The sequence below is a fragment of the Micrasema longulum genome, unplaced genomic scaffold (genome assembly GCF_059751315.1).
Source record: "Micrasema longulum isolate JH-2025_06_02 unplaced genomic scaffold, ASM5975131v1 h1tg001146l, whole genome shotgun sequence".
Lineage (NCBI taxonomy): Eukaryota > Metazoa > Arthropoda > Insecta > Trichoptera > Brachycentridae > Micrasema > Micrasema longulum.
The window spans coordinates 264,816-281,981 of NW_028278334.1; the positions used below are offsets into that span (position 1 = coordinate 264,816).

At 33.9% G+C, this 17,166-nt stretch overlaps 2 protein-coding genes across 2 annotated transcripts in view; one reads left to right on the forward strand and one right to left on the reverse strand.

Annotated features, from left to right (window-relative positions):
- LOC148276783 (uncharacterized) overlaps positions 1-9,343 on the reverse strand; it is a 166,793-nt gene extending 157,450 nt beyond the window's left edge. Inside the window, exon 1 of the mRNA XM_088233752.1 lies at positions 9,273-9,343. The gene's annotated coding sequence lies outside the window, so the exon portion shown is untranslated. The remainder of the gene's footprint in view (positions 1-9,272) is intronic.
- The window catches only part of rhea (Talin_middle and talin-RS domain-containing protein rhea), an 87,593-nt gene that overhangs the window by 28,843 nt on the left and 41,584 nt on the right, over positions 1-17,166 (forward strand). The gene's annotated exons all lie outside the window — the stretch shown is intronic.

The following is a 17,166-nucleotide window of genomic DNA, read 5'->3' on the forward strand; positions in this document are numbered from 1 at the left end:
TGGTGATTAAGATACTTGACTCGCGCGCGGAAGGTTCTAGGTTTTTTTTATTTTTATATGTAGTTGCATTATTCTTTTACCTTGCTTGTAATGTACAAGGTTAATATATACTTCAAAGCGATAGTTATTTATTTGTTTACTTAAAAATATTTACTTTAATGAAAAACTTTATTTCGTTATTTTATGTAAGGATCGGTAAGACGTTTCGGCTGTGACCTGTTTCAAGATGAAACCACAGAAAACTCGTCAGAAGAAGGCGGACCGTTGTTATTCGTCACCAGATCTTCCGATCCACCTGACCAGTGTTCGGCATTTGGTGTCCCGCTATCATTGATACCTTTCATTGCCTTCACTACATCTGGCATGTATAATGATGCCTCTCTTGACAAGTCCCTATGACTAATCACTACATGCACATCGTGCAAATCCTCATTTGGACTTCTGCATCGCGCCTCCAGTTGCATTCTCTGCAGACTAAAAAAGGGGCAATGCATCAATAGATGGGAGGCATCTTGGAGAGTAACATCATCGCATGGGCAAGTGTTGATCTCAGATATTTTGAATCTGTGTAAATAAAAAGGTTCTAGGTTCGATTCCCGGTGAGAACACAAAAAAATCTCAAGCCTGGGCGTTTTGTGCCGTAATTCACTACTGTAGTTGGGCCACCTGGCTTGTTGCGATGAAAAAAAAAGATTGCATTTTTCAAAAGCTTTTTATGTTTTGGGCCCCAGGGTTTTTAACATGTTGGACCCTGACATAAAGACTTCCTTCAGTTGCAATTTGTAAGAAGATGATGAGCAGATGAATAAAAAAATAGGTACACCTTTTTGTATCCTGTAAATTGTTTCTATGATGAAAAAAGTGTGTCGGTTTCCATTTTCAAATAATAATAACAATTATGGTTTATTAACAAAAAATTAAATTTCTTCTGATAGTTTCTCTGGATTATGTCTAGTCTGGCTAACTAGGTACAACCTGTTTTAAGGCAGACATTTTTATGCAAAAATAAACAATAACATGTCTACCTACTCTCTGGTAGACATTTGACCCACATTATCTTTAATGCGTTAAATATTATTTAACTCTATTTTTTTTTGTTTTATTTTTTTTTTAAGATATAAAAATATCCGTTTTATGTAAAATAAAATTTGTTTTATATTTTAAGTTCAAAGTTCATTAATTCAATTACTCTTATTAAATGACCCTTTACTTATTAACACTTATTAAATGACTCTGTTGTGTCAATCAATATTTCTGCATGCACAATACAATTTTAAAGAAATTAACAGATTTCATTTTTTACCTTTCATTTGTGTTATGATTATATTTTTTCCCATAGTAATAATCATAATCGTAGTTTAACAAAAATAACAATTACTTTATCTACTGCGTATACACTTAGGTAATAGATTTCTCTGGATCATGTCTAGTCTGCCTAACTAGGTACAACCTGTTTTAAGGCAGACATTTTTATGCAAAAATAAATAATAACATTACTACCTTCTAGTAAATTTACTATACAGTTATACAATATTAATTTATCCCATTTATTATTTAAGAATGTTTTAGAGTAAATTTTCCGATTTTTCTTTACTAAATCCAGTAACCAATTTTTGACAAATTTATTTAGTTGAATTCGGGTCATGGTTTTGCAATGTTCGGGTAACATATTGAATATTTTGGGGCCCAGAAACCTAAAATTTCTTTGTCCGAATTCAGAGTTTGCGGTAGACCCCATGACCTATCCTCTAGTTTGACTTCTGGTAGTGTGGGAGTGTTCCTTTTGGGATTTGGTGGAATAATTTGCTTTCACAGCCATAGTTATTCTATATATATATAATTGCCTTATATCTAATATATCGAATTCCTCGAACAACTTGACGCTGGGGTACCTGAAGGGCATTTAAAAAAATACTTTAATAATCGATTTTTGAGTAGATTCGAGAGGTTTTAATATCGATTTATTAGTGCCTCCCCATCCTATTATGCCATAAGTTGTAATTGAGTTACATAAAATATAATATAGTTGTTTGAGTTTAATTAGGGATAAAATGTTACGTATCGACTTGAAGATATGGAAAAGTTTTCTAATTTTTTGTGTTATATATTCTACTAGCGGACCCGATAAACGTTGGCTTACCTGCTATTAGCTTGGAAAAAGGCTTTTCATTGATAAGTAGGTACCTAGGTACTTGTTTGGAATTAAATTCCAAAACTAAAAATTTACAATATTAAAAAAATATTGAATTTAAGTAGGTACTTGTTTATGGTTGAATTCCAAAACAAAAAATAAATATTTTTTAAAATATGGCATTCTTTTTGCAAACGTCAAACTCCGGTCGTCTCGCCAACAAAGGGGTGTACTTATGTAGGAATACGATTTTTAATAATGTATTGAATTTTATATTATTTTAGTGTTACCAAAAATCAAATAAAACGAAATAAATGGGTGGAAATTATAAGGAATTTAAGGAAAGAATCTGATTGATATTAAAAAAAACAAATGCTGTTTGTAAACATTCAAATTTAGACACAAAAAAACAACATCTTTCAATTTTTTTGCAAATACATTCTCCTCGAATGCAACCCTGGGAGATCGATGAATAAAACATTTATGCTCCTAACTTCTTTTTTACATATTCGATTGAAGATGACAGGTCATAAGCCCTGTAAATGCCTAGACTTCCATATTCCCTTCTCGAAAACTTTTTCCCTCTCTGTTGAAATAAATTTAAATACGAACAACTCCCTAGGGAGGAAATCCAGCCAGTCTGCAAGCATTTAGACATACTCAAAAATGGTTGAATATTGAACACGCTTAAGTTATTGCAGTCATAAGTCAACGCGTGTGTAATCTCTAAGTCAACGCTCGTGTCGGTTTGTTTTTTGTTTCCTGGCGAAAAATCTGCGTTTATTTTATATTTTATATTATATTTATTTTAGCACCACAACAGGCCAGGAGGTCCAATTACAGTGGTGAATTACATCACAGAACACCCAGGCTTGAGAAAAATCACATTTTAATTTTTGTGTTCTTACCGGGAATCGGACCCGGAACCTTCCGTGCGTGAGTCAAGCGTCTTGACCACTACACCACGGAGGCAGCCACGTTTACTATAAAAAACAATACAATATATTGCATTTGAAAAATAGTAAGGAGTATTTAGATACTCATTATTATTTTTCAGTTTGTATTAATACAAAAAGGTGAAAATTAAATTTTATTTACTATGGCGACTGCTTTTCTTGACATTTGGCAGTCGACTTGCCAACCGCCGGCCAAATGCAACGAATAGCGTGAAAAATAATAAATAAATATACAGAAAATATCAGTTTTTGAATATTTTCCATATTTACACCGGTGAAATTCAAATATGTGATTGCGCTGCAGGATTATACGTCGCGAAACGTGAATATTTTGACATTAAATATTAGGTGTTCACGGATGTTGCGTTGTGATCGCGAATACGATAAACAACCATGGTGAGAAATTGTTATCACGTCGTTTATTAGCAAATCGATAGTTATTTGTGATTGAGCTACTGAAACTGCAAAATTAATAGGAAGAATATTAAGTATGCCGTTGTTGAAATCACTGGTATTCGAGTAGGATAATAAAATTAAGGTCGCCGGATTTTTTTTCAGCCATAATACATTGCCAAGAAAAGGGTTAAAGTCTGCTTTTCTATTTCTAGAATATGCGTATTGTTTATGGCTGAACATTATTGTAGCGAGCTGTTGACAAGCGCAGATTGTATGTATTGCACTCTATTATTGGAAGACTCAACTTATTACGGAGTAGAAATCCACACATCTTAAAACCATAGCTCCATAGGGACATTTAAAAAAAATTGTATAGGCATTCACTTCGTAAAACTTCATTATAAATTATTATGAAAATAAAACTTTGTTATTAGTGACAAAAAACCCCCGCTCTAAGTTTCACTCATTATTTTTTTTATTTTTTGTTTAAATTCTATGACATTGTGAACAATATTCTGTGTTTACTATATTAGATTTATATTACCCGTCGATGGGAGGAGTGCTCTTCCGAAACTGTAGTAGTGTTCTTGTAAAAATATTAAATTGAACACTAATAACAAAGTTTTATTTTCAAAATAATTTCCCTAGGGACTTTCTTATTTTTTTAAATATTTATTTCTAAATCTTGAAATAAGGCACATCATCATCATCATTTACTCTCCGCGCCTAATGGTGCATAGGGCTCTGCATCAATACACCAAACGCATCGTTTCTCGATCATCTGTTATGTGAACATAGGGTATCAGTCTTACGCTTCAGGTGTAAGTCGAGGGAAAGCGAAATATTGCACTGTATAGCCAGTATTATGTCACCCGGACCAATAAAGGTTTCATCACTTTAATTTTACAAAGATTAATAAACAGATGGAAGAATTGATGGAATATAGAAGTTCAAACATAGATATGGTGGTGAACGTTACACAGTGTGTAAAGTGGCCACTTAAATCAGTCAATGACGGGTCATTAGTCCTGTATATTAATATTATGATATGGGAAAAAACATAATTCAAACAGAAGGTTAAAAAATACGATTTAAATAATGTTAAAACAATGTTTTGAGTATGTCTAAATGCTTGCAAACTGGCTGGATTTTCTTCCCTATGGAGTTATTCATATTTACGTTTGTCGCAACAGAGAGGGAAAATATTTTCGTGAAGGGAACTGGAAGTCTAGGCATTTACAGGGCTTATGACCTATGATAGGGAAATTATGAAATGATTGTTACATCAACAATGTTTGATCATGTCCAAATGCTTGCAGACTGGCTGGATTTCCTCCCTAGGGAGTTGTTCGTATTTAAATTTATTTCAACAGAGAGGGAAAAAGTTTTCGAGAAGGGAATATGGAAGTCTAGGCATTTACAGGGCTTATGACCTGTCATTGGCTAAAAATTGGAAAATTGTTTCCAGGCGTTGCCTAGTAGGTGATTTGGTTCAGCCGGATGAATCTCACCCACGTGATAAAGGTTTCAGCTCTTTTACTTCACAAAAGTCAACAGATGGAAGCGTTGAGGAAATGTGGATGTTCAAACATGGGCAGAATGGTGAATGTTACACAGTGTGTAAAGTGGCCACTTAAACCAGCCAATGACAGGTCATAAGCCCTGTAAATGCCTAGACTTCCATATTCCCTTCTCGAAAACTTTTTCCCTCTCTGTTGATTGTTACATATTTGTATCTGCACCTCAGAGGAAGACGGATGCAAATCCAGAATTTGATGTCGATTTTCGTATCCAGTTTATGATCGTGTCCATTGATTTTGAAGAAATGTAAGTCTTATAATGAAAGAACCAATGTATTAAGATACTAAATATACAAATAAATGTTATAAATTTTTAGAAATCACTTAGAGAAAGTAGATTCTTTAGGCTCTTGTTGAACATTTGACGTTTGGATTTGCATCCGTCTGCCTCTGAGGTATATATATCTGTACCTCAGAGGCAGACGGATGCAAATCCAAACGTCTATTTAAATATAGATATATACACACACACACACACACACACACACACACACGTATGTTAAAAAAATAAACAAATATTTTTTAATTGATCGGCACATCGTGGTCCAATTTTCATATTTTCCAATCACATCTTTGATAATGAGCAAGGGGTGGTGGAAAGGAGGGAGGGGGTGATGATTGGGGGTGTAAAAAGGGGAGGGGTTACCGTGTAAGGGTTGCCAGCCCCATCTCTACTGTAATTGTATAATCGTTAATTCGATCTGCTGCAGAAACAGGGTTGTCACAAAAAAAAACCGTTAAAAAATAACGATTTCTCATTTTTTTTGGCTTTTTGTAATTTTTGATTTTTAAACATTTTTTTTCACCACCCGAAACATGGCTAGAGGCCCAATTTCAGCATGGAACACCCGGGCTTGAGAAAAATCTTATTTAATTTTTGTGTCCTCGCCGGAAATCAAGTCCGAAAGCTTCCGTGCGTGGGTCAAATTTCTTAGCCATTATAGTGTAGCGGAGAGCGAAGTACTTGAATAAAAATGATCAGGTTGGCAACGCTGGAACGCTTTTTTCAGTTGACAAACCTGATACTAACCTAACTTCACTCTATACGAGGTTCTATATGTATGGCACTTGAAAGGACATCACTCGCGGCATTTTTTTATTTATATATTTTATCGTGCATACATTTTTTTTTACATTTCATATTTTTTTACAACATTTATAAGAGGTAAAACCGAGTATAAAAAAATAAAGGATAATTACATAGCAATGAAATACATATTGATAGTAAAAATATTAAACAAAAAAATCTCACAAAGGTATGGCCTGTTCGTGGGTATACAAGAAAATGTTGATGAATTTTTGCTCCTATAATAAATAGACAATTTTAATATTTTTGTATAACATAAGAAAGAGAAAATAAAATATTCAGTGAAAGATTATATGGTATTTTTTTATAGTAATTAAAAAAAAAAAATAATAATACATTATAATAAATTACGACAATATTTTGAGTTTGTCCAAATTTTTGTAGACAATGACAGGATTCAACTCCCTGGGAAGCTGTTTATACTAACATATTACAACAGAGATGAAGAACATTATATATAAGCCCTGTAGATGCCTAGACTTCTATATTACCTTCTCTTAAATGTTCTTTATCTCTGTTGTAATATGTTGATATAAACAGCTCCTCAGGGAGTTGAATCCAGCCCTTGTCTACAAACATTTGGACAAACTCAAAATATTGTTGATAAATCCACCTGGTCCATGAAGAAATATAGAAATTGAAAAATAACATTTTCAGGCGTTGCCTAGTCTAGTATGTAGATAAAATAATTCAATTAGATGAATCTCACCCGCATAAATAAAGGATTCAGCTCTTTAACTTCACAAACATCAACAGATGAAAGAATTGAAGGAATATAGATGTTTGAATATTGGCAGAATGGTAAATGTTACACAGTGTGTAAAGTGGCCACTTAAACCATTGACAGGTCATAAGCCCTGTAGATGCCTAGACTTCTATATTTCCTTCTCTTAAATGTTCTTCATCTCTGTTGTAATATGTTAATAAATTACATATTAGTATAAAAAATATAGATACATGAAATAAAGTCAGCAGAAAATAAGGAAATATTAAAGAAAAATAAATAAATAAAATTATAACATAGATATGCAGCAAATTAACTATAAATAAAGGGTTTAAATAAAAAAAAGTATTGAAGTAACAGAGGCGATGTATCGTAGCATAAACAGTCAAACGAGTATAACCCTTAGTACATTTTTATAATTTAGAAAATAAGTGATCAAAGAGTAATGATTTTAATTGGTATAAAGATAAATTAAATCAATCTAAGTTTCCATGTTTTTTTTGTGAAATAGTGTGTAACTTCCTTAGAGTAATAACCGAATAAAGTCGCCCATACGGAGAAAAACTATTCTACTATTATTGACCATGATGTCAACTACTGATTTTTCAAATGAATATTTTATTTATTTTAGGTCATAAGCCCTGACAATGGCTAGACTTTCAGCTTCCCTTCGCAATAATGTTTTCCATATATTTTGCTATAAATTAAAAACAAATTGACGGTTGCAAAAATCATTTTTAAATGAACGTTTCTTGTCTGGGCAACCCTAATTCACCCTCCAACACCCACCCCCGACGCAGACCGACGTACCGCCTCACTAACACAGTGACGTGTGACAGCGTGCGGGGGTTCGATGACACCCACGTGCTCGTCCCGCGCCTTATCGATCAGCTGATTGTTGTCAAAGTCATATCCAAAGTGACAGCGAGGTGCATCCGCGCGGCAATGCCTTCGTCGCGTCCCGACGAAGAAGCGCGTGCATTGAAATTAATATTTCGCATGGCGTTTTTGTTGGTTTGTTAATATTTATTTATTTACTATGGAAATCATACAGTCTTTTTATCAAACTCAAGGTACAATAATACAATTGAAAAAAGTAAGACCTTTTATGGATTTTACATTAATATACTATGAATAAATGTAATTGTAGACGAAGAACTAAAACTTGAAAAACACAATACGCGAATATCAGAACAATACCATATACAACATTCAAAAACAAGACAAGGACAGTCGGGACTAATAAACCAGAGACTGAAATTTTACAATAAACTACCAGACAAAATTGATGTAGTCAAGTCCATCAGAGATTTAGGAGTTGTTTTAGACTATAAACTGACATACAACGAGCATATAGATAATACAGTAAATAAATCACTGAAATTACTTGACTTCATTAACAGAATATCCTCTGATTTTACTAATGTCCGTACAATCAAAACTCTTTATTGCTCAACTGTTCGCCCTCTTCTTGAATATGCCTCAGTGGTCTGGTCTCCATTCTATGTCAATCGCATAAATAACATTGAATCAGTCCAACATCGCTTGCTTCGAAAAATAGCGTGGATGCTCGGACTAGAGAGAGATCATTATTCTTATGCTGAAATAGAGTCAATGTTAAATATTTCTAGTCTACAAAAACGTAGAACTAATATTGACTCCATATATATGTTCGGCATACTAAATGGTATAATCGATGTTCCATCATTACTGCGACAAGTAAAATTCAATATTCCGACTCGTAGATTGAGAAACAATGAAGTACGGTTCATCGATCAGCATAGAACAAACTATGGCCTAAATTCTCCAATGACCCGCCTTTGTCGTATTGTTAACTCAAGATTTAAACGAGCACTAAATAAATAGTCCAGATCTTGTCTCGATGTCCCTTATATTTGTCAATGCTTCTTTCTTTGTTTTTAAATGTTTTAAACTATTCTTTTATTGTAATATTTAAACCTTATAAATTGTATACATGGACAATGTCCGTTAATAAATAAATAAATAAATAAAACTAAACAAAAGACAAACTTTTCAAAAGATTTAAAAATATTATTTTGAAGAACAGAGTATGAATAAAAAATGTTTATATTGTTTTTGTAAAATGAATGTAATAATCCGTAAGAGTTAATAAAAATTAAAATACAAAAGGAGAGGGGAAAAAAATTATGTACAAAAAAAATATGTTACAAAAATTAAATAAAAAGTACATAAAAGGAAGAAGACATGGCAAAGTTCCAACTTTACTTTCCTACTCTCTCTGATTCAATTAACATTTATATTTGTTAGAAAAATTCACAACCAACAATAATTCATTAGATGATACATGTAGGTAGTAGATGTATGTAAAAGTAAAAGTGTAACTAATGTTAGTAAATATTAGTATTTAACCACTTACCGACTTTTTTAGTCCACCGGTTTCGAGACGTACCCGTCTCTTCGTCGGGACACTCACTACACCAACGTGCCAATACTAAAATACACCTCCGCCTTCACCACCACCGTAGTATATATTATTGATTTATTTTATTTTATAAATTTATTGCAAAAAAATAGTATACATACTTAATGACAGGGAATCTATATAAAACTAATTAATGTAAAATGAAAACGGAGTGTTCTCTGTTTATGATAGTCTACATCTAACATGGCACAGCCTGTTCTAAGATGGAGATCTTTAGAGCGTAAGTAGTCCTATACTAATAAAACAATAACATAAAAAAGAAAAACTAAAACTACTTAATTATAAATGCCTAGCTGATCAAATATTTATATAGGTACCCTTTTGTCAGTTAATCCATAGCCTCACTTTCCCCCATGGTGACAGGTCCCTAAACTAGAGACTTAGCGACGTTTATTTTTATGTTTGAAATGGTGGTTTTGCAGAAAGATTTACCTTCATTACAATATTTGAGTTTGTCCAAAAGACTTGATTTCACCCCCTCGGGAGTCATTAAGATCAACAAATAACAACAGGGATGGAGAATCCCTTAAATAAGGGAATATGGAAGTCTAGGCATTTACAGGGCTTATGACTTGCCTTCATGTCACCGATGGTCAAGATACCTTGAATCTAGTTTACCAAGAAGGTGCAGATAACGGTATTTTGATGATTTGATCAATTTCGTTTTACATGCTGTATATTAGATAAAATTAAATAATTATGTGGCTTTCAGGGAATATGTGGTTTAAATATTTGTGGGGTTGATTATCACAGCTTGAGTTCTATTATACGACTATTCTAAACAACCCTCCCTTAAAGTGCTTGCTTATTAGTCTGATTATCTGATATTCATACATAAATACTTGTGTCATACATAAATTGCGGTGAATTACTTCTTATTTTTTTATTTTTTTAACGTCCTTTCAAAAGACCATAATTACTTCCATGCGTCATATTGCATGACATATGGCGCTCGCCGCGGCCTTTTTTAGCACTATTAATTTCTAGAACAATTCGGCCAGTTGACATTTCAATTGAATACCTAATATCGACTGAATTCATAGTGCTTTTTTTTATTTATTTTTTGATGAGTTATGAATTAAAGCAATGGATAATATATCAGTTTAATATAAAATATCACGAAGTTACGTCGTTTGAGTTGATTTCACAGATGAGAGTTGTTGTATCACACAGAACCACAGAAAAATATCGATTTATAGTATATATTACTTACATTATATTATGTACCTTCCATGTAGGTACAAATATATGATATATTTTTTAAAGCTTACCTGTAAATAAAATCACCATTCTCCACTGGTACATATAGTACTAATTTGATGTGTCTCGTCAGTTACCAGCGTGAATCATAGTTCCTCTCGGGAGTCGAGACTCGTTAGACACCTTTCACACGGGGGGTATCGGTTAGCGCGATTCTTTCAGGCAATAAAAATCCCATTTCAGTCCAAGAATGTTTCCCAGAGCTCTGTTCTGAAGAACTTGTATTTCCGAGATTTGATTTTTGCTGGCGAAACCCCATATACATGATAGATACGATAGGTGGGAATGTATCATAGCGTAGTAGACGACGAACAAAACGGAATGAGGAAGCAAGCCACGAAGTCTATGCAATACGCCAGTTACGGGTGATATTTTGGATTTTACATGTTCGAATTAGTAGCTCCATGAGAGTTTGGAGTCAATAAATAGTCCTATAGTCCTTAAAAACTGTTCTATGTATCCAAAGGGGTTTTCCGGAGCAGGATTCTCCTACTGCTTTGACATTAGTCTCTTCCGTATATATTTATTCTTTTTTATAATATGTACGTGTTGAATATATGTTTGTAATGTATATGTTATATTTAAAATAAATAAATTAAATTTAAAATATAGCTAGATTAGAATGACAGTTGTCATTGTAGTAACGTCTAAGGAATGATTTACCTAATTATTAACGACGTTCTTACAATGTTACATCATTTTACAAAAATGTTAGAGATGGGACAAATTGATCAATGTAAATCGATCAAAAAAAAAAATAATTCATTTGATGTTGTTCATGAAGAAAAGTATAAATGAGGGTACTACTTGCAAACCCGGCAAAATTCAAAATCTAAAAAAGTGGTATATTAATTAAAACTTATTCAGAATACAATTTTAAACAATAATTTTAACATTTTCACTTAAAAATACGGCTTTATGTGTAAAAACTTGACCTTTAAATTATCGGGTTTGTTGCAAACATGGCAACCTCTACTTGAATATTGTAAAGTTGGAATGTATAAAATTAAATTTATTATTTCACTACTGTTTCTTGACATAATCATGGTTCTGTCATCATTGCTTACGTATAATATATTTTCTGATTATCATAAAAAATTGAAGTTTAAAAAACAGTTGAAGTAAGGTATTGTATCATTTTTTTGTGATTTGCTCAAAATAAAGAAAGATGGATTTCGGCGGGTTTGCAAAAAGTACCCTCAAATGTCTTATATTTGGTAAATATTGTCTTAACCACACTATAATAGGCTTTTTTTGCGTTTTTATATCAATTTTCGGAACAGAGTTTTATGTTTGCTCGAAAAAACTGATAAAATCGATTTGATCGATACAAGATCAGTGATCAGTAATTTCCCATCACTAGTGACATCAGTTTGGCAGCTGTCATTTTAAACAAGCTATATTTTAAGGACTATAAGTATTCAGTAACATTGGTCTTTTCAATATAGCCATCGCCTTTTAGCTATCGCCATAAATATTTTTATTTTTTTTGACAAATAAATATAAACTAGCCAATGACAAGTCGCGAGCCTTGTAAATGCTTAGACGTCTATATTCCATGCCGAAGAAATTCTCAATCAAAATTTAAATTCTCAATCAATCTGAAAAAGCACATGATGACTGAACTAACTAGACTAGACGAGACATAAAATGACTAGACAATATTAAATTTGTAATGTAACCCTAACGGGTTTTTTAAAATTGTAAATAAATAAAAAAAAAAAAATACCTGTCGATAATAATTTGAGCTCTAGATATTATTATAATGTGCGTCGCTTCTCGGTGACGCGACTCACACCAACACCGCGTCCGGAAGACGCCTAACCTCGGAGCTTTCGATATTCAAACTGCGTGTTCTATTTTTGATGTTTTCCCGCGCTGATTTTGGCGCCAAGGAGACGGAGGCGGCCGGAACTAAGTGGAAGCCACTTCCTAAAGTCTGACGGATATATTATTTTTTTTATTTATTTGTTCTTTTACAATTTATGTATGAATTTTTTTACATTATTAACAATGTTCCCTCATTGGGGTGTCCCGTGCCGAGGGAGGCATTTACGTAATTTTGAAACGTGCCTTATTAAACATAATTAAATACCAGTACATATCAAATTCGATGAGATAGATCTTCCGGCTTTTCGTAGATCTCTTCGGGACTAAACAGTGTGGGATGAAGTTGGATTGGCATGGTTTAGCTCGAAGTCTTAGGTCTTTCGTTTTTATGAATATATTGTATACAATTCTTGTTTTGCCCTTGTTTGTCTTTGCCAAATAGTTTTATGTTCTTTTTGTTCAGTTTCTTGCATTTATGTTTCTTCATGTAACTGTTGTAATTGGCTTAGCCCGTATAAATAATAAATAAATAAATAAATTCAAAGTATTAATGGTCTACTTGACACACTGTACCTTCGCCATTCTGCCCATGTTTAAATATCCACATTGCCTTAACTCTTCCATCTGTTGACTCTAGTGAAGTAAAGGAGCTGAAACCTTTATCATGTGGGTGAGATTCATCCGGCTGATCTAAATCACCTACTAGGCAACGCCTGAAAACAATTTTCCAATGTTTATACTTTTTCTTTTACCAGGTAGTTAATTCAACAATGTTTGAGTATGTCCAAATGCTTGCAGACTTTGAATTACGTTAACGTTGAGTTAACTACCTGGTAAAAGAAGAAGTATAAACATTGGAAAATAGTTTTCAGGCGTTGCCTAGTAGGTGATTTGGTTCAGCCGGTTGAATCTCACCCACGTGATAAAGGTTTCAGCTCTTTTAGTTTACAAAAGTCAACAGATGGAAGAGTTGAGAAAATGTGGATGTTTAAACATGGGCAGAATGGTAAATGTTGTTACACAGTGTGTAAAGTGGCCGCTTAAACCATCCAATGACAGATCATAAGCCCTGTAAATGCCTAGACTCCCATATTCCCTTTTTAATAATGTTTTCCCTCTCTGTTGCAATTAAATATGAATAACTCCCTAAGGAGGAAATCCAGTCAGTCTGCAAGCATTTGGACATACTCAAACATTGTTGAGTCATGTTATTGTTTATTTTGCATAAAAATGTCTGCCTTAAAACAGGTTAGACCTAGTTAGGCAAACTAGACATGATCCAGAACCTAAAACATGTCGTAGATAAAGAAATTGTAATTTTTGTTAATAAACAGTTATTATATTATTATATATTATTTTTAATTGTTTTTTGACCAAATAAATAAATAAACATCTTAGAGTTCTATATTCGCTTCTCAAAAATGTTCTTCATCTATGTTGTAATGTGTTGAATGTTCATTGTTGATCAATCGAAATCGCTCATCGAATTGAAATTTTAAGTTACTCAAAAATTATTGAACCACACGTTAACTACTGTAGTAGCATTTTATTTTTATCAAACAAAGAAAACATAGATAAACTAACTGTATTACAAAATAAAGCCTTTAGAATCATTTTGAAAAAAAAACAGATATACGAGGGTAAAGTCGATGGTAAATGAAATGAAATTATTAACATATAAACAAAGAATATTTTACAATACAATGATATTTGTTCATAAAATTATAAAGTCTAATAAAAAAACAGAATTTTGGAAAAAAATTGATCGGAACCAGCATGAGCACGATCACAATACTAGAGAATGTCACAAAATTCAATTTTATTTAAAGCAATTAAAAAGTATTACGAAATGGAAAAAAATATTTATTAAGAAAAAAACATATCAAAATTTAAAACAATGGTCAAGACATATGTGATAAACAATTTATAAATTAAATATATTTGCAATGTTATTATTAGAACACACATAACAATATGTATGATATGTGTGCCCTACTTTAAGATTCAAATAAAAAATATTGAGAATATATATATTTTTTTAGTATCAACAAAACCGATAGGAATTTAGGAATACCCTCAGCTTTTAAAGCGGTTTTCGGGTATGTGGAGGGTTTACTTTCACCGTTTATTTATGAAAAATAAAGTGTTTTTTTTTTTACTCGCCGTAATACTACGCAATGCGTCAAGTAAAGTCGTCAAGTAAAGTTGTCAAGTCCAGATTATGTAAAAAATTCGGCTGATTGAGTTCTGTTGCGTTGTGTTGTTATGTATTTTTACATTTCTTGTTTTAGCGGATATATGTGGGCGAATTACCGTCCACCGCCACGCACACACTACTCACCCACACATCCTCACGAAATAGCGTCCGCTGCAGCTGTTTATTGCTCATTTCATTTCATTTCGTTAGCGTGCGAAATTTATTGGATTAGCGCGTGAAAGAACCGGGTTGTGGTCCCTTGGTAGCATTCTCTATTCTATATGGCAGGGGCGAATCGTCAAAATAAGCTATTATGCACAGCTTACCATTATATTTGACGAGCGAGCTATTATTATTATTAGTGCTAACTCGCACCGACTAGGTACCAACTTCTCGAGGTGGTCGTAAAGTGTAATATAAAATAGTGCATACTTTTTGCGAAGAAAAAATCAACTGCCTGATTATGATCCTAGTGCTGCACTTTGACAGTTTTGGGGTGTGGTCAACCTTACTCACTTTCAAATCTTCTTCCAAGTCGGTCCCTCAATGCTGAGGATCGTGATCACCATGAACACTTCTGATTAGTCTGTCCTCAGCCCGACGTACTGACTCATAAAATTTTAGCCCCGTAGCCGCCTTTATTTGGTCAGTCCATCTATATGGGATTCTACCCCGGCTTCTCCTACCTTCAACTCGGCCAGACATTATTGCCTTTTCTAGATTGTCCGGCTCACGTCTAGCAACATGTCCAAAGAAAGACAGTATCCTTCTCAAACACACCACTGATAGACGAGTTGTAATATGGAGCTCTTCCAGTATCGATGCATTCGTCCTTCTGGCTGTCCAAGGCACTCGCAGCAGACTTCTCCAACACCACATCTCGAATGCATCGATCCTCTTCCTCTCGTAGGCACGCATTGTTCATGTTTCAGCCCCATTTAGGAAAACGGAGAATATCAGGGCTTCCATCAACCGCTTTTTTGTGTTTATTGATATACCTCGATCTCGCCAACTCTTCTCCAAACGGTTCATTGCTTCTTTGGCCATTTGAATCCTGCGACCAATCTCAGGTCTGCAACTGCCGCTGTCGGAGATAAGCGAGCTGAGGTACTTTCCAGCCACTTTCAAATGCGTAAGGTGGCGTGCCAGTGGCGTGCTGTGACTTTTGAAACAGGGTACGCGGTCATGGAAAGAAAAAAAACACAATTTTTGTATATTTATATTTTTTAATAGAGAAATATTTTCGTTCTTTTGATTGACCCAAATATTTAATTTTGAGGGCCATTTTCAACGAGTTGTAAATAACTCACTATTAGAAAATGGGAATCCAGTTGGGGTGGAGTGGGATTCGAACCACGGACCTTTGATCCGTGAGTCCGAGACACTAGCCACAGGACCACAACCCGATTATTTGATAAACATAATATCGACGCTTTAAAACAGCAGTTTCCATTTTTTGTCTATGGAACCTTAATTATTATTGGTCACTTTTTTGTGGATATCTATAATAAAAATGTAAATTGACAAAAATAAAACCCGCGTGTATTTACTAAATACATACTTTTTACTTTACATATAACATTACACTGAGGCATACGGACCCGGTCCAACGTTCGCGCGGTAGATGTCATACTTATTTATTTTTTTAATATAATATTAAACCGTCACATTGAACTACCCTGCTCGCAAGTTCCAAAGAAGATTACGTCATCCCGTGCGAGTCAAGTCCCCCCTATAACGTTCCTCCGATAACGCGGTACATATCTTAACGTTAGGGGGGTTTACTGTACAATGCTGCTTCTGTCCTTCATCAAATGTGCGTTGGAGCGATTCCGATGATCGGGTAATAAAAACAGACCTCGTGTTACATTTTATACGTAGTTCAAAACGAGTATGTCACACAGGAATAGACGGATGTTTTGCGAGTCAATATAATGTGATTTGACATCCCACAGTCAATTTAACGCTTTGATTCATTTACACTCATAAAAATGTAATGTAGGCCAGTTATTGTAATGTCACGTTCGTAGGCCTAATTTATTGTTTGCCAGAATTAGCATCAGGCAAAAGATTTTTGGGCCCAAACAGAAACTAGCCGGCCGGCGACGCCGACGAACAAGTACGTGCGTGGCGGTGTTGGGTCAAATCCTCGAAATAGAGAAGGTTCAAATTCTATTTTTGCGAAACCTATATCTCAACCCCCCCCTTCCCGGTGATGTGCAGCTAGTACACTGCGCTCTGTGGTCTCTTTATAGGTCACGTTCCTTTGTTTTTCATTTCTCCATGGTAGGGACGATGTTAACCCTCCCTCCCCGGTGCGCGGTTATGTGTAGCCAGTACACATTGCGTCTAATAACCATAATATCTTTATAAATATAGTAAATATTGGGTTCAGATTTTCAGTATTCATCCATTACACATTTACGTATCCACTGAAATAATTTGTTTTAAAATAATAAGTACTTATTAGGCACAAAACAGCATTTTATCGGAAATCGGGGATAAATTATAGTCACAGTTTATCAATGTTTCGCATTGTTG